General features: G+C 34.7%; 1 long non-coding RNA gene across 1 annotated transcript; it reads left to right on the top strand.

The window, feature by feature from the left end:
• Positions 1-6,079: 6,079 nt before the first annotated feature.
• LOC110006812 (uncharacterized) lies at positions 6,080-8,332 on the top strand. The gene is made up of 2 exons (XR_002280095.2): positions 6,080-6,265; positions 6,417-8,332. It is a non-coding gene; the product is annotated as an uncharacterized LOC110006812 (long non-coding RNA).
• The last annotated feature ends 9,778 nt before the right edge of the window (positions 8,333-18,110 follow it).

Raw genomic sequence — 18,110 nt, 5'->3', positions numbered from 1 at the left:
ATCTTAAGGAAGATAGTGAAAGTGTATGTCAATAAGAAAAAGCCCAAAGGAATTCCCCAGGCCTTGTAAGAAGCAATAGAACACTCATCCAGAGTAACACCAAACATGCAAAACCATCTCCTCAAATTCTGTGACACGGAGAGCTTTAATACATGGGATTGAAAGTGCAAAGTGAAGTCCCAAGAGAGATGATGAACAACACGCAGACTCAGAAGTTCAAGACCTTGATGGAACAAAAATGAAAGGTAAACCTAAACATGCTTAAACTCCACCAACAAGTATTATCACCGGAAATAAAGGATGCAACAGATATAAAAAAAAAAAGGATGAGAAATGTGATGAGTTGTTATGTTCATAGAAACAAGGTGTAACCATGCCACAATTTCCCAACAAGTCTTCAATGCTAGCACCCAAAAGCTACTAGGCATGGTTAAACCTGAATCTTCCAATCACACTCACTTGGTTACTGGATAATTTCATGGAAAGCAATATTCCCATCTATGCAAGCTAGCAGAAGCAAATCTTGTCATTTTTTTTTCTTTCCTTTTCTCTTTCTATTTTAATTTGCTTTTTCTCCCTTTTACTTTGCCATTAGTCCTTTGCTTCTTGTAGTTACTTTTTTCCATTTCATAATATAAAATATTTGAATCAAGGTGAGGCTAACAGCATAAGATGAAAGGGAATAGCTGAAACAAAAAGCATAATCAAACATAAGACATAAGAAATTCCCATGCTATGTTCAAATGATAGAAAAACCATAATGAGGAAAAGGAATCAGCTGCTTAATTAGATAATCAAAGCTATACCGGCTTCGGGAATAAACCCTGCAACAAAAGTGAAACCTACAAGGATTTAAGTGCAAGCCTTGTAACTACATTATGATGTAAAGAAACTAATTTTGAATAGGTAAAGCCCACGAAAAGCTGCGAAGAATTATCAAAACCAAAAAAGTGGGAGAATCAAACTTCCTATTCAAATGCAAGATTTACAAATCATTTTTTCTCAAGTTATAATGCCTCTGGACTTCTAAACAGGACTAACAAAAGCACTACTAAACATCTGACAATTGTAACACACACTCAAGGAGAACATAAAAGTAAAAATAACTTAATTTTACCCCACACTTCCAAAGATTAATTTCATTACCAAGAAAAACAGTAAAGACAATATCGCTTTGAAACCGCGAATTTAGATGTTATTTCGAGGCGAGATGTTATTTTACCATGGAAAAACAAGATATAAGAGTTTACCTACAGTAATCCTAAAATACTCTTAACAATAATTTCTAACTTCCAATACACAACCTGCAAAAGAGAGGATTTTTTTAGCCCACCAATAGAAAAAATAAATAAATAAACCGGCATTGTGTAACCTAAATATAAACCTAAAAATGACAAATGAAAACTACATCAGTCAGAAAAAAGCTCCATTTTTTTTAATCACAAATATGCCACAAGTATTCACGCTGTGAACTTTAGATAATACCTACTATGAATCATATAGAAATGAGGAGACTAAAATAATAAAATCAAGCAGAATCAATCAATACCCCAGAAGCAAAAAGAGAAAAAAAAAAAAAATCCAAAGGAGACAAGGATGAGAATAACTTATAAAACAGGGGAAAATTTAAAATATTCTCAAACATTAAACAGATGCATTCTGCTTAGACAGATAAAAGGCAATAGAAGTCACCGTTCCTCACGCGAAACATCAAAAAAGAAAAAAAATCCAAATACAAAATAAGTGGTAACTAAAAATAAAGAGAAAGTGAAAAAAAAAAACATAAATGAAATGAAAACATGAAAAATAATAAAATAAGATCGAAACTTGCAAAAGAAAATTGAAATTCAGAATGGGTGGAAAAAACAGACATTAAAAGAGGAGCGATACATAAAGGAAAAGGACACGAAACTAAAAAAGAAATGTATAGTTTTAAAAAGTGGACCACGAGAGCCTAAGCGGATATCCTGGGAAAAAGGATAGAAACTAAAATCGAAATGTATAGTTTTAAAAAGTGGACCACCGAGAGCCTAAGCGGATATCCTGGGGGTCCGCGTGAACCAGCTAGTCGATCGCCTAGGCTCGCACACTACTCAGGGGCGCCTAGGCTCACACACCGCTCAGGGGAGGAGGGATCGCCTAGGCTCGCGCACTACTCAGGGGCGCCTAGGCTCGCGCATCGCTCAGGGGCGGAGGGGGAAATGCGGTTGAGAGCATTTTCAGTGGGGAAAATGCGGTTGGGACTATTTTTTAGTTATTTTTTAATACTAAAAGTGATAAAATTGTGGGTTTTAATATGGTAAAATAGGTTTTTTTTTAAGAAAGAAAACTTATTAATTTTTTTTTTCCGCCGTTATGAGCGCTCGCCAATGTTTCGGTGGCTTGGACGCTCAGCCTAGATGCCGCTTAGCGCTATTTGAAATACTTTCGAACTTCATGTAATAATCAAAATAAAAAAACCATATCATTGCTGAATCTAATGATAGACGATCGTACATGTAAATCAAAAGCATACTATAACGATAAAAAAGAAAACGTAATTCATTAATCTCACGTCTAGAAAGAAGAGGAAAAAACTTTTAGAATTTAACACTTTTTCTCTTCTCGTGACAAAATTAAATTAAACTTGAAAATAGAGAAAAAGCAGGGACAAAAAATGACAGAGCAAAGAAAAATACAAAATTAGAATTTTCATTTCACTCACGTTATAGTTGGTAACCGATCTCTCAACTTCTCGCGATCACATTTGACAACCAAAACCCGCGGGAACATACTCTTTGTTCACTTACCAACCTTCCACGTGTGGATCTAGTACCCCGAATTTGGGTATGGTAGCAAACCCACAGCCTAGGGATAAGGGTGCCAATGGACCCTAACCCGGACCCGAGACCCGTCGGGTATATCTGACACGGTTTCGGATATGGGTCTATATTTGGACTCGATGGGTCGGGTCCAGGTCCAAAACTTAGACCTATACACTATTTGGGTCCGGGTCTGGGTCCGACCCGTACCCGTACCCGTAAACTCTAGAAGATAAAATACTTCAAGCCCTATTCATTCACATGTAATAAATATCATATACAATAAGAACTCATCATCATCTTTAGCTATTAAACGATTAATCAACAACTTGAAATCTAATGGCGGGTAGTTGTGGCCTTGTTGCTGATAATATGTTATGGATAGTAAAAAAAAGGCAAAAAAAAAGAGAGAAAGGAAGCCCATAGTGAGGGTGGCAATAAACCCGATTCGAGTTAGGACCGGATGGGTACGGGTATAAGTGAAACTTTTGGACTCGACGGATTGGGTCTGGGTCCGATACCTAGACCCGAATACGATTTGGGTCTGGGTCGAGGTCCAATCATTTACGACCCGTTGCCACCCCTACTTAAGGACCTGGATAGAGGAAATAAATAAAGGGCAAAATTTATATGCCCTAGGTTTTATGAAAACAAAATAAAGCTTTATCTCAAATCCTCATTTGAAAATCACTTTCGATAACAGAAATCTCTTAATCGAAATTGCATGACGTATTGGAATCAGCCATGCAGAGTTAAAACCCAAAAAAATAAATATGAAGATAGTATCAAACTTTAATTTTTAAATAACGATAGATTATTCAAATATCCATTTTCTGCTTCTGGTTATGATACTGAAGTCTAGTAGGTGAACACTTTGAAATAGATGGTACAATCAATCTGCTAGAAGAAATACAATGTTCAAGGCATGGAATCCATCATTATTTTTTTCAAATCCATGATTATTGTCGTTGTAAAAGATCAACAAAAAGATGGAGAAGATTGACTAAAGAGTTTGGAATCCCCCTGCTTTCGCGATATATTTTCGAAGCAAATGACACAATTAGCCCTAATCCGTTGTGGTCTGGTGTGTTTAGATACTTGGCTCTCAGTCGAGATGCCCAAGTTCAATTCCGGGCAACGGTAGTCTTTCTAAGAAACGGTCCAATTTTTCTTCTTTCTGTTTTGGATTTTACAAAATTTATGGTAGTTTTCACACAAGACAAAAGGATCAACATGATGTCAAAGAATTATACTAATAAAATGCCAAATACTTTAATTATTGTGGGCAAAATTGTCAGATTTGTTTCGGTGTCTTCTTCGGATTAGTGATAAAAATGGAGTAATTTGGTGCTTCAACCAATTCATCAGATTTTTTTTATTTAGTATAAATAAATTAGATATTTATATATAAAATAAAAGGTTTTGAGCACCAAACATTGAAAAAATGATTTTGATATTGTTGGAGTTTGGTTGGTTGAAATGGGGGAAGAAAATGATACAATTTGCAAAAATAGGATCTCAAACTCTTTTCGTTTTCGGGTATGCATGAGCGCTATCTCAATGTGATATTTCCCCCCCTCCCCCCCCCTTCGATAAATTATTTGATGTGCATAAGAAAGGCAATTCGTCCTCGGGATATAGGAAAACATAGAGGTTTTTTTCAATATTCTTAAGCTCTATGCACTCGGACTTGGAACCTACACAATAGACATCTAAGTCTTGATAGTTTAGAGAGATAAAGAAATAAAATTGAGTAGAGAGTGAGTTAACTCACTGGTTTGCTTGCTGGAATTGCAAAGAATAGTTTATTGAGATAGGCTCAAAAATTGGTTTGTTGTAGTAGTTACACGCATCACTCAATAATTACTAGTTACATTAGTGTTGTGGTGGTTACATGCATCACTTAACAACTACAAGTTACATGAGTTACATGCACCCCAACAACTACAAGTTACATGAGTTACATGCACTTGATGGATGCTGCTACAAGCCCTCATCTCATCAACGGGCTAGATGACCGTTGGATGTCCCATACTCGTCAACGGCTAGATGATCGTTGGATGTCTCACACTCATGGACGACTAGATGACCGTTGGATGTGCTGATGCGAGTGTGCAAAGTACAAAGTATGCTATCAAGCTGCCTTGCGCCTACGCACTTGCATTTTTTAAATACACTTAAGCATTTTCGAAGTTGTTGTTTTGAAATACACTTAAGCATTTTTCAAACAAAAAATACTAACAGATATGAACAAGATGTTTACGATATCAAATAGTTGAAAAAGACTTTGATGATGATGATGAAACATCTTATACAAGAGCGCATACAACATGCTTCGATTTTTTTTTTTTTGATGTTGAAAAATGGTTTTTGTATCTTTGAACACCTAAATTTTACTTGTCTCAGGATTTTTGGGGGCACACAAATAATTTATTTATTTATTTTTATTTTTTGAAGTTGGTAGCTAAATTGTGAAGAGGATACATCCCCAAAATAGTTTGGAATAAATGCTCCTGAGTACGAAATCTTGTTACGAATAGAGAAAACCCATTAGAAGTAACGTAAGAAGCACATATTGAGTGGAGTAAACCAACGGGAATGTGAGAAGCACAAAACCGGTCCATGCCATGCGACTTTGTAGTTTATTGTTTCCAATCAATATTATTAACATCACACCGCCTACTGAATCGGTGAAGGATGTGGTCCAGTCCAATGTTGTTAGATTCTTTTATGAGTTTTTTTTGGTATGGTGAGAAAAATGAAACATTTCGGTGTTTTGATAGATTTAAGAGAAGGCTTCATACTTTTTTTTCAGTATAAATAAATTAGCTATTAATACATAAAATATATAAAATAATAATAATAATAATTATTATTATTATATAGTTATTTCTTTGCTGGCCAAAACAGACATGAAGGAAACCCAAAGCAGACCCGAATATGACCGAAGCGGTCGCACCAGGTTTGCTGCTCTTCAGTTTATGCCTAAAATCCGAAGTTTTCAGTTGAAGCGGAGCGAATTTGATAACATTGATCCAGTCAAGACCGATCTTACTATTGGTTGAACCAGTTTGACCAAATTTTAAATGTATTACAAAATATGTAATAGTTTAAAATATATAATATATTAAAATAAAAGGCGGTCATCTTTGTTTGTCCAGTCAGCCAAACAATAGTTTTGACTAATTTTTTTTACCAAATATAGTTTTTATATTGGATTAGACTGGTCAAAGCACCAATTGATGGGTCGACCGGCCAACTCTTTCCAAATTGCAAAGTATCACATCTTATTTTTTTTTCTTTTTTTCATCTCTCTCAAAAGGTTTTTTTACAGCTGAGCAAATAAATTGAAGTCATCCCTCGCCATTTATCTGTGCCATAAAAACCCAACAAACTCCAAAGCCGAACACCAAGGAATCATATTGAAGAAGAAGCAGCGGAGTTGAAGCCATTCCTCACTCCAGGTACGCCCATTCCACTCTTTTTAGGGTTTTTGCGAGAAGGTGTTTATAAAATTTAGAGAGAGAGACTATTTCTAAAATTTAGAGAGAGAGAAATCGAGAGTTCTGAGCTCAAGTCGTGCCTCATAGAGAGAGAGATGCTCTTTTTGTTCAGAAAACCATGAAGCTGGATTGCTTTGAGAAGAGGTGATAGTTTAAAAGGAATGGTAAGGGAAATTTGAGTTCTCTTTAGAGGGTATGTTTTTTCTTGGGTTTATTGTAACTGTTGTTTTTCTTTGCTCTGTTGTGCTTATTCTGTACTCTCCATTATCAAGGGGTTTGTGGGTTCATTTTTCTTTTCATGTTGAGGGGTTTGAGTTTTGCTAATCTATGTGATTTATGCCATTTCGCTTGATGGAATCTTCAGTTTTCTCATGTTTTACGGTTCAGTGGATTGTGCTGTAATAAATTGTCCAAATCTCTCTCTCTCTCTCTCTCTCTCTCTCTCGGGTGTTCTCAACACCATCATTTGGATGCCATGGGATAAAATTTGGGTTGTTTCTCTTATTAGAGATTGTTTTAGAATCAATATATGTAGGAGCTTAAATCACAACTGTTTTAGTCATGTTGTATTTGTACCTCTGGATGCAGAACTATGTTTGATTTAGAAAATTCACATTCACCAGGTTTTCTATTGGTTTACATGATTACAAAAACTAGCTTAGGAAATTCACATTCACCAGGTTTTCCATTGGTTTACATGATTACAAAAACTAGCTTAGGAAATTCACATTCACCAGGTTTTCTATTGGTTTCTGTGATTATGAAAACCAGCTCTTGCTTTATAGAGTAGTTCAAGCCCCAAATAGGAGAGCATAGTTGTTGAAGTAGACATTACAAACTTGTATTGATAGGTTCTCTAAGTTCTAAGAGGCTGAATCCACCAAAGTTGTTCTTGTTAGGGTTTATGGACCACATTATGGCCATCAACTTAGGATAACTTGTGCATACTATTAAGGAGGTTGAACACAAGTCTCGGTTCCTTAACTGCTTGTTGTTGAGTGCATCAGTAAGCTTCATTTCTTTTCGATGTTTTCGTCGTCGATTGGAATCTTTTGTCGATATTAGCCTGGGATATGGCATTCATTTTCATGCTTCCTTTGCTATGGGTATCATCTTTAAGTGCATGTTTGTTTTGTAGAAAGGGGGCTGCCAAAGACTCCTCTTCCACACTTTGGAAGCTCAGTGACGTCTACAAAATACATAAGATTCATAGGGTCTTGATCACAGTATTGATAGACTTTCATTCACATGACATTTTTTATTGTTATCTAGAATCAAATGATATGTAGCATAAGTTTTCTGACCAAAGTAACAAGGCTTGATCTTTCTTGGGTTGCTTTTAATAGAGTAGTTTTCACAGGAGATTCCCATAAAAATCTAAAGAAAAATCACAAAAATATGAAATTACAGAAATCAGTTTGGTATGCAAGAAATCTGGATGTTGCTGCATTATATGTTATTGATTTAGGGAATGATGTTAATAACAGAATGTTATGCTATGGAAATATTTGATCCATAATATATGTGTGTCATTCAGCATATAGATATCAGTGCAACCCCCTTACCTCTCAAGATCCAACCAAGGCAAATTGGACTACAAATAACGATGAATTCATGGTTGAACAATTAATAAAATTAGATTTTGCTGGGAAGCGGTCCAAAGAAAAGAATTCCTCTCTTCAAAGTGGCATCAACATATCCTTATGAAACACAAGTTAAGATAGTCGTTGCTGCTTGCACTTTACATAATCATATCCGAACTATAACATGTGGTGATGATTGGCTCTATGAGAAGTATGATAGGGAAATTGCATGTGGATCAGTTGAAGGAACAAATATTGAATATAACAATGTAAACCCTCAAGCTGATAAAAATGATAGCGATGAACTGCGAGATCGTATTGCTATAGCACTTTGGGATGACAATTGTGTTCACCGTTGATCATAATATGGCACATAAATATAATTGGTTGTAGTCATGTTTTCTAGTATTCTCTTTTGTGGCAAAATTTCCAATACTTTGAATTATAATATTAATTACTTGGGGTATTGTTCATGGGTTGTGGAAATGGTGTGAAACTCATTTAAAAATATAGTTGTTCATTCTCCTCTCTATGCCTATGGAATTTATTAAACGTATGAAAGAACATAGTTTAAAATCAAGGTTGGTCAAAACTTTTTTATGTAATAAGAAAAATAAAAAAAAAATACGAATTTAGAATTTATTGCAACGCATCCAAACAACATATCAGACAAATAAAAGTTTCTTCTTTTAATAGACATCCAAACAGTCTACCAACATAATAAAATAAAACGGTAATGTTCTCAATTGAGGAGAAAAAATTGCATTTTTTTCAATGCGAATATGCTTTTCTTTGACATCCAAATTGGGCCTAAAGTTGATAAATAAAAATAAAAATATATTTTAGTATTGAAACTACATTTCTCGATACTATTTGAATGTAGGCTCTAATTTGATTGTTTAGAACCTAGGCTCCATACAACCCGCATCATAAATAAATTTCTAAATATATACTCGGAGGGTGGATCTAGCCTGGGCATGATCTCAATCACAGTTGCATGTAGTTGTGTTTATTTGGAACTTTGGATGACCCTTACCATGTGGTTTTTTGCCTCTAAGATCGTCGCAATTCTAAGCATAGTGTTTGCTTTCACCTAAGAGAGTTCAACGTGTCCTTCGTTTTAGGGTCGGCAACATTGGGACCTGAGTCGGGCCAGCCTTGGCCATGGCCCGGCCCTTGTCACTGCAAGCCTGAGTTTAGAATAGGCTGAAAGGGCCCTAGCTTCAGCCCGGGCCTAATGTTGTGGCCCAAGCCCAGGCCCCACATCTTGTGATCTAGGCCCTAGTTTTTTTAGGGTTGGGCCACACAGCCCATTGCCAGGCCACCTAATTTAAATCGTGGATTTTTCAAAATAGTTCCATGTTGTGTAGCTCAAAATCACCTTGGTCCCCACAAAATGTCGTTCAGAACAAAATTTGGATCGGGGCCCATAACACTCTCACTTTTTATAATTAGGGTTTTGTTATGGTACTCCAACATATGGAATATTTTTTTAGTGTATGCAATATTTATTGGGCACTCGTTATCCTTGTTTTGTAATATAAATTTTTTTGAGCAATAATATTTTTCATTATTAAGAGAGGAAGATAAATATTTATATAGGGAACTAATAACATTCTATTAGTGATTAAAAAAAAAACAATAAATGAATATTCTATGTTGGTGATGTCACATTTTATGTGAATGATGTTATTCTTTACTATAATAGATAAATTATTTTCTTTCTTTCAAGAAATCTTATTTACTCTTGATTAATTACTTAAAATATCTCTAGACCAAAAAATTATTACATTGTGATGTAATGATATCATATGTCTAAAAATATTGAGTATATTAAAGAAATACTCCATATATACGAGTACCATAACAAAACCCAATTAATATTTTGGAGGGTTGAGGTTTTATAAAGTAACAAAGGCTTGGAAAATATGGTTGTCACTCTAACCTTTAACATGATAATTTCCACCTCAATAATAATGATTAATGAAAAGAATAAGATTTTAAACCTGAAAAATGATCCATATTGCCAAATATTTTGTGGACTATTTATTTAAAATTTCAAGTCTTTATTGATTCATTATATTTACGTTATTTTCAGAACTTCAAATTTCAGAATTTTGGGGGAAAATAGATATGTTTGGACATATCACAAAGGTTGCCAATATCATACACTTTTTTGGACGAACTAAATTTCATGAAATCATAATAGAGTTCATTTACTTTTAGTATCAAAAGGTCACAATCACTCCTATTTGTCCGATTTCAAATCAGGTGGTTGCAAGAATATTATTGACTAGACTCAAAGTTAAAAAAAAAATTTCTCGAACTTCATAACATAATTCAAGCCATCCAATTTAACATTGAATGGCTAGAAGTACTTGTGACCTCTTTATAATAAAGATAAATAGTCTTATAGTATACAATTCCTTAATTTAGTGAAAGTTAACCGGTTCCCCCGGATTGGTTTTACACAAACCTCCCTTGAATATTCCCCTGGTACTATTTATCTTTTGAAGATTAGTTTATGAGTCAAGGGACTCATTTCTACATTGGCAACAATGAGGTATTAACATCCATCTTTAAGATGGATGTAAAGTTGTGGTCCCTGAATAAAATCTAGTGCTTCAAAGCTTTTTTTCAAAAATTTATCTTTTTAGCTTTTAAGCTTTTAACTACTTTTTTAAGTGCTAATGATCTCCAGAAACTATATACATTTTCAAGATTTTTTTTTTTGGACAAATTCTATTTTCAAGATTTTCACTCCTTGATTTTAACCGTTTTTTAAGTTTAAAATTTTATAATTAGATATGAAATAGATTTTGAGATAATCTTTAGAATCTTTTACTACGGAATTATAGGTTATGATAAAATTTGAAGGTGCGCTTTAATTTGATTATTTAAAGTTGTCTTATAGAAACCACACCATTTATCTTTTTTAAACATCCCAAATAACCTTTTTATATATTTTCCAAAGAAAATGCCCTTTCTTCTTCTTTGACTACGTGCTTAAAATCTCGCAAAAACGGTGGGACAGCCCAATATCCAACCATATGTTCTCTCTCAGTGAGTTGTCTCCTCCACCAATTCTCTGTCTTTTGTTCTCTCTTCTTCTTCTTCTTTTCTTTTCTTCTTCCACGTTTTTTTTTTTTTTGAGAACGTGCGTAAAATCTCGCAAAAACGGTGGGACAGCCCAATATCCACCCATCTGTTCTCTCTTAATGAATAGTCTCCTCCACCATTTCTCTGCTTTTGTCCTCTCTACTCCACCTCTTATCCCTCACACATGCTCTTTTACCCCATACTATCAATTTTCTTTATCTCCAATCCCCCATTCCACCATTTTTTTTCTCTCTCTACCTTGTTGCGTGTTGAAGTAGTTACTGTGGCATCCTCTCTGGCAGGCCCATTGGTCGATGGAATCGCCTCACCTTTGATGTTTTTATCGAGGAATTGTACACAATGTGACCATTTGCCTTTGATAAAAGGTGGTTACAATTATTTATAACGAGTGGTTTAAAAAATGGATAGGGAGGCTCAAAAACCTATTCGGATTGGTGAATCGGCATTTCAAATTGGAAGTTGATCGAATCGGTCATCTACATGAGGTGTGACATCACTGACATGGAGTATTAAATGTCTCCAGTGTGCTCCATGTTGGTGATGTCACATCCATGTGGATGACGTCACACACCTCTTAATAACAAAAAATACTCTTATTAAAAAAAACTCCATATACAAAATAAATGTATAAAAGTTTTCAAAATTTATTGAGTACAATAATAAATTACTTCATTGTGAGTACTTTAATATACCTTTATTTATAATACAAGGAAGCCAAAATAATTGTTGTCCATCAGATTTAAAATTATGTGGTTGTGAATGTGTCTTCGACTAGACTCAAAGTTTAAAAATGAAGTTTTTGAACTTTGTGACGTCCCCCAAGCCTTCCAATTTGATATCTAGTGGTTAAGAGTAATTGTGACCTCTTTGTAATAAAGATTAACGGTCTCAAAGTATGCAATTCCTTTACAATATATGCGTACAAAATGTGCACTTCATATCATGAAGTTGATTGATGCCACCGAGCCCTTTGTTGTTATGATGATCTTGTCATCAATTTGAATGGGGAAAAAAAGATTACTCCGCTTTACAGATGAGCTGTTTCTTATATTCGTTTCTCTTAATCCTTGTCCACATCCTAACTTATCCTATAGCCTGCAATGTTTGTTACAGTAAAAAAAAAGAAAAAAGAAAGAGAAGCATGCAAAGTTTGTAAATGGGACTTCCTCATCTCCTGTAGGAGAGTGACATGCAGGAGAGTTTGGGGTGTTGCAATGAATCATACAACAAGGTTTTGAAGAAGAGGGGAATTTTACCGATAGACCAAGAACTTGGCATTGATACTTCTTCAGTAGGGCTTGCTAGGCAATTTGCTTTGCATGGAAATGGGTTTTCTTATAATTTTGCAGCTGCAATGGCGAAATTGCAGGTTATGGTATGGGCTGAAGGAGAGATAAGGAAGAACTGTAGGGTTTTTTATCCACCTAGCATAGCTTCAATATGGAGAAGGGGGAAATATAAAGCCTAGAGAGAGAAAATTGCTTGGGGTTGGCTTTTCTTTGATACTACGTACTGCTTGGTAGGTTGGATGTCATGAGGTTGCTATTTTTTTTATCTTGAGAGTAATCTCTGTAACCTCGTATTCCATTTATATTTGCCTTCCCGTGTTATGGTGATAATATGAGAGAAAGTAGATTTATGTGGATTGGTCATGTGTACAAATCCAGTGTAACAACGGTTAGAAGGTACAAGTTGGTTCAAGTAGAAGGCTAAAAAAGAGCAACGGATAGGCCAAACAATACACAGTTAGAAGTAGTGAGAAAACATATAGGGACTTATGGTCACACTGAGGTAAGGTCTTGATAGAGCAAAATGGTAGACCAATATTTATATAAGCTGATTCCAAATAATTGAGAAAAGACTTTGATAATGATGATGATGATATTAATCTTCCTGTACAATGATGATGATGATATTAATCTTCCTGCACTATGTTGGAATTAAAGGTGGTGACAATTTATTAACTGCCATTTGCTGAAGTTGGTCGGCTTTGAATAATGTACTAACTCTTTATGGATTAAGAAATTATTGATGGGCTGGAGATTCTCTCTTTCTCAATTGATAATGGGTTAGAGATAGTCCAACTAATGGTGCTGAGAGATGACAAAATGATGGAATTGGGGAAAAGAGGTGGTGTAGAGAGAGATATGGGGATTTATGCCTCACTGAGGGTATAGTCGTTGATAGAGCATAATGGCAGATTGATATTCATATAGCTGACATCAATAATTGGAAAAATCTGATATAGAGAGAGAATAACGATAGTATGGGGAAAAAAACAATGTGTGTAAGAGAAGTGAGGAAAAGACAGCAAAACATAAAAAAACAAGAATAAAGAGAGTGAAAGATAAAAAAAAAATGGGGGAGGAGATGATCTGTACAGAGAGAGAGAGAGAGAGAGAGAGAGAGAGAGAGAGAGAGAGAGAGAGAGAGAGAGGATGTTTGAACCGTGGGTGGTCCCATGGTTTATGAGATTGTAAACCCATGGTTAAAAGAAACCGGAAGAAAGGTCATTTTCATATGAAGAAAATGAAAAGGACGTTTGGGGGAGGTGGATGGAATGCTAAATAGTTTTAATGAGTATGGTGAATTATTCAATGGGAGTGGTCATGTGGGAGAACTCCAATTTCTAGGGAAGGAGGCACATGTAGGTTTTTTTTTTTGGGCAATTAAGTGGTAAGACAGGCTCTTACCCACTTTTTCCAATAGTTAGTGAGTTTTTGAAGCTGTCAGTGAGATTGAAAGGCACATGCACCTGAGGTATGTTTAAAATTTGCAATTACATAATGTTACTCATGCCTCAATACTTTCTCCTCCATAATGCTAATTTAATGTTTCTCATAGATGCTCCATAACGGTGGGTGGTCCCATGGTTTATGAGATTGTAGACCTGTCGTTAAAACAAAACGGAAGAAATGTCATTTTCATCTGAAGAAAATGAAATGGCCGCTTGGGGGAGGTGGATGGGATGACATAGTTTTAGGGAGTAGGTGAATATTCAATGGGGGTGGTCCTGTGGGAGAACTCCAATTTTTGGGACAGGAGGCGCATGTAATTTTTTTTATTATGTTTTTTTTGGGTAATTTAGTGGGAAGGTATGCACTTACCCATTTTTTCAAATAGTTAATGGGTTTTTGAAGCCTACAGTGTGATTGAAAGGCACAACGTGCAATTGTGGTATGTTTAAAATTTGCAATTACATTATTTAACACATGCCTCAATATTTTCTCCTGCATAATGCCAATTTAATGTTTTCTCATACATGAGTGGTCCCATGGTTTATGAGATTGTAAACCCATGGTTAAAAGAAAACGGAAGAAATGTCATTTTCATCTGAAGAAAATGAAAATGACGCTTGGGGGAGGTGAATGGGATGATAAATAGTTTTAAAGAGTATGATGAATATTCAATGGGGTGGTCACTTAGGAGAACTCCAATTTTTGGGGAAGGAAGCACATGTAATTTTTTATTTTATTTTTTATGTTTTTTTTTGGTAATTTAGTGGGAAGACGGGCCTTTACCCATTTTTTTTTTTATAGTTAGTGGGCTTTTGAAGTTATTAGTGGGATTGAAAGGTACAAGGTGCAACTGATGTATGTTTAAAATTTGTAATTGCATAATGTACCTCATGCCTCAATATTTTTCTCCTCTATAATGCCAATTTAATATTTTCTCATACATGCTCTATAACGGTGGGTGGTCCCATGGTTTATGAGATTGTAAACCCGTCTTTAACAGAAAACAGAAGAAAGGTCATTTTCATCTGAAGAAAATGAAAAGGCCGCTTGGAGGACGTAGGTGGGATGATAAATAGTTTTAAGGAGGATGGTGAATATTCAATGGGGTTGGTCATGTGGGAGAATTCCAATTTTTGGGGAAGGAGGCATATGTAATTTTTTTTATTATAATTTTTTTTTTAGTAATTCAGTGGGAAGACAAGCTCTTACCCATTTTTTCAAATAGTTAGTTAGTAGGTTTTTGAAATTTTCAGTGGGATTGAAAAGCACAACCTGCAGTTGAGGTATGTTTAAAATTTGTAATTACATAATGTAACTCATGCCTCAATATTTTCTCCTCCATAATGCCAATTTAATGTTTTCTCATACATTAAACTTGTGGTTAAAAGAAAACGGAAGATCATTTTCATCTGAAAAAAATGAAAATGACGCTTGGGGGAGGTTGATGCGATGATAAATAGTTTTAAGGAGTATGGTGAATATTCAATGTGGGTGGTCACGTGGGAGAACTCCAAAATTTGGGGAAGGAGGCACATGCAAATTTTTTTTTTTCTTTTTTTTTTTTATGGTTTTTTTTTGGTAATTTAGTGGGAAGACAGGCACGGACCTATTTTTCAAATAGTTAATAGGTTTTTGAAGTTGTCAGTGAGATTAAAAGGTACAACGTGCAACTGAGGTATGTTTAAAATTTGCAATTACATAATGTAACTCATGCCTCAATATTTCTCCTCTATAATGCCAATTTAATGTTTTCTCATACATGCTCCATAAGGATTATGGTGAGTCATCCTTTGTTGTAGGTTTATTGAGGTATCTTTGAGGAGGGAAAGTTTATATAAGGTATCAACTTTATATTGTACAAGTAAGGTTCACCTTAGAAACCCACGGGAAAAGGTTGTTTTGTCACTGAAAAACTCTCCAATTGATTATCTCGATCTTGATATGCATTGTATAAAAGTAAAATAAATTTCAACTATTAAATATAGCAGATCTTGTAACATATTATCTACCCATTGTTAAGATGTTAGAATATTCATCGATCTACTATAGTTACATCATTTTTTAAGCTTTTAATTTCATAATTTGGGTGAAAATTAGATATTTAGGCTATCGCATGAGTTTTGACCTCAAAAATTTATCTTTTAACAAGTTTTTAAGGTGCACCTTACCATGAACCCATCTTTGAGAGTTTCAATATAATTGCTCAACAATAATTTCCATGTAGGATTTAGTTTTTTAATGAAATTTCAATTTTTTGCACATTTTCGTCCCATCAAGCATGAGCGACGATCAAGTTTTAGGACAAGAAGAAAAGAAAAAAAGCTTTAGGGCTTGGGATGTATAATGCAAGAAACCAATTACCTATTGTACAATATCAAATTCATCTCTTTCCGTTGAATGTGAAGTTGGTTGGCGTTGGGTATGTCACAAGGGATTGTATATTATGAGACTATTTATTTTTGTTATAAGGAGGTCACAAACACCCCTAGCCATCTGCTGAACAACTTGGGATGTATCTTGAATTTCGAGAATTTTTTCTTTAAACTTTGAACCAATCCAATTTGAAATCAAATGAAAAGAACGCTTGTATCCTCTTTATACCAAAATTAAATGGACTCTTTGTGTACTTTTCCATATCACAAAACAACAAATCTTTTTCTTTTTGCTTTTTGAATTTTAGGTTTTAGGTTGATCATTGGAACACCTTCAGTTGCTATATGCCACATCAAAAAGGCCAAAGGTGATTGTGGCTTCTTTGGATGATAATTGGTCTTGTTGTATACTTTCTCAAGTCTGATCCAGACCTCAACTCTTGATGCTTGGCCTTCAGGCCTAGCTTGAAAGTCTGGCACTTTTTCGTCTAGATCTTACTTTGATTTCATTGTAAGGCATGCTAGTCTTATTCTTTTTCATTTTAAAAGTATTCTCAAATGTATTTTCCTGGATTTTGGTGAACATTTAGCCAGCAAGATCAGTGGACAATAGGAAGTAGACCAAGGGGTCTACTTTGGATGGTCCATAATTTGAGGTAGCTTGAATATCTTCTAATTTAAAATATGATTGATTATGTTTAAGTGAAAATCACGGTGGATAGATCTCAGGTCTTTGGCTATAAACATCACCATGTGTGAGACGTCCTTGGAGTTGGCAATCTATTTACCCCAAAAAAGCTAAAGAAGGGTCGCTCTCTTCACTGATGAAATTGTATAAAAACTTCAAAAAATGTATAATTCTTGGTCCGATATTTCAAACATATCATCAGAGGTAAAGTTGAAAAAAATAAACAAATATGGTGGTCAAACTGGTGCGGACGTAAATAACACATATTTGTGGTGGACCTCTCCGTTGCATCAGGAAAAAATGGTACGGACATAAATTTTCCGTGATAGTAAAATATAATTTATTATAGAGAGGTCCTTGCGCATGCTTTTGCTGTTTCGTTTTGTTTTGCTTTGTTTTTTCTTATTGTATTTTATGCTCATTTGTATGTGGAGGAAATACCATTGTGTAGTACATGGGCTGGGCATGGGTACGATTGTGAATTACATGTCCCTTTCAATTGGTTGGATAAAGATAGTGATTCAGATGGTGGAATATTCATTTTGTTTTCATTGAAAGCAATGTTGATTATGGATATTTATTCATATTAAGTAAAGGGTGAGGTTTTGTATAAGGTCGTGTCGTAGAAATAAGGTGTGCCTATAAATTTATTTAAAGGTATTGTTTTGGTGTCAAAATTTTTATGACGGATCTAAAATCTATTTTTATCTTTAGTTATAAAATTTAAGTTTTAAAAATTGTATAGATCGAACAAATCAATAAACATTTGAAAATCTTGAAAATAAATGGTTCAAATAACTTGTTCAAGATGCACTATTATTTGGATTTGAAATTCCTTTTTTCCTTCATGTCCATCATCTCGATGTCAAGATGATTACTTGGAGGGTTCTCCAATGCCGGAAGATTCTCCTTTGTAGGATTTTTGATATGCACCTTACCTTCAACAGTATATGGTTGCAACCTTATATGGACGTTTTGCTTAAGAGTAAAACTCCCATCTTTTTAAATGGTAGAAGAATATGCTAAGTGCTTATGATATTTTTTAAGCTAAAGGATATATAAGTGGTGTTTGAAAAAGCAATGTTTTTCTCTTTTCTTGTTCTTATCATGTCACTACTCTCTTTTTCTTTATCAAGGACTTATTAAGTGTTGCTTTATTTTTTTAAGTGAATAGCAGGTTGGGGTTGTATTGTTTATTTATTGAACAACATGATGAGAAGGCGATTAAAATAAGGGAGATTTTATCAAACTACCCACGAGAGATTAACAATCTATACTTATATCTTTGAATTTAATTTCTAAATA

The sequence above is a fragment of the Amborella trichopoda genome, chromosome 4 (genome assembly GCF_054954075.1).
Source record: "Amborella trichopoda isolate Santa Cruz 75 chromosome 4, AtrichopodaSantaCruz75HAP2 v2.0, whole genome shotgun sequence".
In the NCBI taxonomy this organism is placed as follows: Eukaryota; Viridiplantae; Streptophyta; class Magnoliopsida; order Amborellales; family Amborellaceae; genus Amborella; species Amborella trichopoda.
The sequence above is the reverse complement of the archived record's forward strand: the minus strand, read 5'-3'. Positions and strand labels throughout refer to the sequence as shown.